The sequence below is a fragment of the Chrysochloris asiatica genome, unplaced genomic scaffold (assembly GCF_000296735.1).
Source record: "Chrysochloris asiatica unplaced genomic scaffold, ChrAsi1.0 scaffold00051, whole genome shotgun sequence".
NCBI classification, from domain to species: Eukaryota; Metazoa; Chordata; class Mammalia; order Afrosoricida; family Chrysochloridae; genus Chrysochloris; species Chrysochloris asiatica.
In genome coordinates this window covers 8,859,142-8,863,385 of record NW_006408569.1, presented here as the reverse complement: position 1 = coordinate 8,863,385, position 4,244 = coordinate 8,859,142, and the positions used below count along the sequence as shown (strand labels likewise).

The 4,244-nt window shown below is 36.2% G+C and overlaps 3 pseudogenes; 1 reads left to right on the top strand and 2 right to left on the bottom strand.

Moving 5' to 3' along the window:
- LOC102817379 overlaps nt 1-2,394 on the bottom strand; it is a 10,289-nt pseudogene extending 7,895 nt beyond the window's left edge.
- On the bottom strand, nt 2,394-2,791 carry LOC102816994 (annotated as a pseudogene).
- Nucleotides 2,792-2,941: 150 nt separating this feature from the next.
- LOC102816599 lies at nt 2,942-3,905 on the top strand (annotated as a pseudogene).
- Nucleotides 3,906-4,244: the final 339 nt, after the last annotated feature.

The following is a 4,244-nucleotide window of genomic DNA, read 5'->3' as shown; positions in this document are numbered from 1 at the left end:
CAAGCAAAGCTGTCCCTCAAATACAATGACAAAATTATGATGTTTGTTAATAAACAGAAATTAAATAATTTTTTAATAACCAGACATACTTCATAAAAAAATACTAATAGGTGTTCTCTGGACTGAGAACCACCAACAACAGACAAAAACCTGAGATTAACATACGTGACACCACCACCCAGAACTCAATCTAGATAGAGATGTATTTAAAGTAAAACAAATCTGCAAGACTCAAAACAGGAAACCAGAGGTATCAACTCCAAAGTCAACTACAAAGTACAAAGATGGAATAATGTAGGTACAGAACTTCCAAATGGTAAGAGAGTCAAAATGATTTCAAGATAAACAGATTGTTTAAAACAAGGGGAAAACAAATAATAAATTAAACATTAATTCCAAAGAAAATTAATACATATTCCTATCAAATTTTAAAAAATGGAAAATCACAAAGATTTAGTAAACATTAATGTAAAAGAAAATCTACAAACAAAATAAACACATCACAGAAAATTATGTGCAACAAAAAAACCAGCAGTATCACAAAACGCACAGCAAAATAACTGCAATCAAGTTATACCTATTGATAATCACACTATGTAACTGGATTTAGTGCACCAATCAAGACATAGAGAGTAGCAGAATGGATAAACAAACAGAATCTTTCAATATGCTGTCTACAAGAGGCACATCAAAAAGATGAAGACAGTCTAAATGTTTAAATAGTTAAACAACTTTGGTACATACATACAATGGAATACCATAAAATGTTAAAGAGTTATGCTGAATCTGCCAAACACCTCACAACATGGATGAACTTGGAGGATATTGTTCTGAGTGCAATTAGTCAATCAAAAAAGGGCAAATATTGCACAATACCACTGTTGTAAAAATTAAGAAAAGGTTTTCATGATAAAATAAATATTCTATGATGGTTATGGGGGAGGGCAAATGGGGTGAGAGAAAATCAATTATTCATGGAATAGAGGGTAGACACATGTTAACATCGGTTACGGGGTAGCCAATATACAAGTGGGAGGTTGGCAGAGGAAAGATGGAGGTAGTGGCACACAGAGGGAGGGAAGCAAGAATTAAAGTGAATAGAGGTAAATACTGTTAACTGAGGGTACATGGAGAGGATTGCAATCATTGTGATGAAGCAAAGTAGATGATGTAAATGTAAAACTGATGATCTGCTCTAGAAACTTTCACTAAATTCACAACAAAAAGTTAAAATAAAATAAAATTTAAAATACCCAAAGTAATTTCAAATTTGGTAAATAATATTAACCTGTGGAGTCCTGGTGTGACGCTGCAGCATAAACACTGGGCCACGAGGTTAGTTTGAATGGAAATGTCAGCAATTCTGTAAATCTTTATGGGAGCAGAAAGCCTCATCTTTCTCCCATGGAACAGCTACTAGTTTCAAATTGCTGACTGTGAGATTAGCAGCCTGTATCATAACCACTACGCTATCAGAGCTACTTATATACGCATGTACATGCATATATTTAAAATTTTTATATACATATAAATTTTGATGAGAATTATAAACCTAAGCTCCTCAAGCAGAGGAAACATGAAGAAACCATGTGCAAAGTATATTTTAGTGCAATTGCTGAAAAGCTGTGATGAAGACGAAGTCTTACATGTAGCCAGAGAAAGATATTACATCAAGAACAGCATACATACAGAAGAGCAAAGATAAGAATGACAGTGGATTTCATCAAAAGCAATGTAAATCAAGAGAGAAGTGAATGACATTTTCAAATTGTTGAAAAGAAAACCATTGTCAAGCTAGGAAAAAGAGCATTCCAATATGTCTCTTTCTGACAATGGATTCGTTTTCATTAGTGCAGATCTGCACATACACTTGCAAATTCTAGCAACCTTATTCGGGCAGAAATGCATTTATACAGATGGGAATGTGGATCTCTGCAAAGGAATAAAGAACAGTAGATATGCATTGTTATTTTTAAGTGCCTTCAAGTCATTTTGGACTCATAGTGACTATGTATATGGTTTCCATATACATAGCTGGTGAGTCTGAACCACTGACCTTGTAGTTTGCAGTCCAGTGCTTAGTCTACAGCGCAATAGATGCAATTAAGTATGGAGTAATTTTCTTTTTCTTTAAAGTGCCTCTATAATAATTGACTAATCAAAATTGTGGAATTTATAACATAGAAAGACGTAGACTATATAATACCACAGTTAACACAAAGGACAAAAGGGTGAAACAAAGTTATTCAGTTGATGATTTTAATTGAAGAGAGAATGTGAGGAGCTATATACAAGGAGGCTTCAAAAAGCTCATGTAAAAATTAAATGAAAAGATAATATAATTTTTTTAATGAGTAACTGAAGATTTATTTAAGCAAAAATACATACAGTCATCATTGCCAGACTGAATATGAGAGATTAAATGTTCGATCCAATTTTCCTTCCTGGATAAGTTTTTCTTTCCTATCCCTATCGGTTTTGAAAACATAATACTAGAAGAAGAGGGGCCCAATGCCAAGCACAGCTCCTAAGAGTAGAGTCTTGGGAGTGGGCTTAAAATTGGGATATTGGCTGATCTTGCATAGGTCCAACGAGCCAAGGCAGGACCTTCGATGAGTGTTCAGCTTTTGGGGTCGTTAAACTGAAGCAGATACTCTTGTTTAAGCTGGGACCTTATAGCCAGGCGCTTGGCTTGAGCCTGCCGGGTCTCCGGAGATAGGTCATATCCGGCTAGGTAGAGGGTACTAGGTAGGGTGACCAGGCGCCACGGTTTGTACTTGGGGTACCACATCTTGGTGGCCGAGAGCGCAGTCGCGCAGGCGCAATCTGAATACCGCCGTGTTTAGTCTTAAAGATAATATAATTTTTCCTTAAACTTTTTGGAGCTCCTTTGTATATCTATATAGTTCCACCAAATAAAAAGCAAACCAAAGATACTTGGTTAGACGACAGGCAGAGAAGCTACCTGGAATTCCTGGCCTGTCGCTTCATGATTTTCTGCCGTTTCTTGGAAAACGTGGCCAGCAGTAATGCTGTTCTGAAGAGACTAGAACAGAAAGGGGCAGAGGCAGATCAAGTTATTGAGTATCTCAGCAAGTTGCTCTTAAGGAGAATGCAAGTTTGAAGACAACTATGAGAAGAGAGAAGAGATTTTGAATTAAAAATGCTGAACTGAAGGAAAAAACTGAAGAACTGAAAAAAGAGCTAATCCAGGTTGCAGTTCTAAATGGAGTAAAACAAATACCATGCCCATCTGGTACTCAACTGCAAGATAATTCTACACATTCTGAAAACGTGAGATAATTTACACCACTGTCAGTCTTATCACCTGGTGCCAAAGATCAGATAAACAAAAGAGGAGAAGAAAAGAAGAGAAAATTGAGAAGAAAGAGAAAAAAAAAACAGCTTCAGTGGCAAGAAGTGCTGATTCCAAGCCAATAGATGTTTCTCATCTGGCTTTTAGAATTGGTTGTGTCATCACTGCCAAAATACATTCTGATGCAGATTCTTTGTCTGCAGAAGAAGGAGATGTTGGAGAACCAGCATCAAGAATATTTGTCTTGAACAGATGCAAAACCAGATGGTGATTTTGCTTTGTAACCTGAAATGGGCAAAGATGAGATGAGTGTTGTCTCAAGCAGTGGTGATGTGTGCTAATTCACCAGAGAAGGCTGAAATCTTGGCTCCTCCTAACGGGTCTGTTCCTGGAGACAGAATTACATTCGATACTTACCCTGGAAGGCCTGACAAGGGGCTGAATCCTGAGAAGAAATTTGGGGAGCAAATCCAGCCTGATCTTTACACTAATGCTGAGTGTGTGGCTACATACAAAGGTGTCCCCCTTTGAGATGAAAGGGAAGGGAGTGTGCAGGGCTCAAACTGTGTGCTACAGTGGAAGAAAATAAAATGTGTCAATTATTGACATTCATTGGAGAACATTTTAATGACAATAAAAAGGAGTACATTTGTCACATGTACCTCAAAAAAAGATAATATGGTGAATAATAAAAAGGGTATATATAATAGAGCAAAAGATCCTTTCATTATTCTAAAATAATAAAATAAGAGCAGAAAAAACGAATAAATAACAAATGGGCCAAGAGAAAATGTTATTTGAAATATCAGTAACATAGTTTCCAACATCACAGCAACATGCAAGCTACCATAGTATGACAAATGGTGGTCAATACAGATTTAAAATCATATAAATTTAGCTCACTATCTGAACAAAAAAATATCCTTTC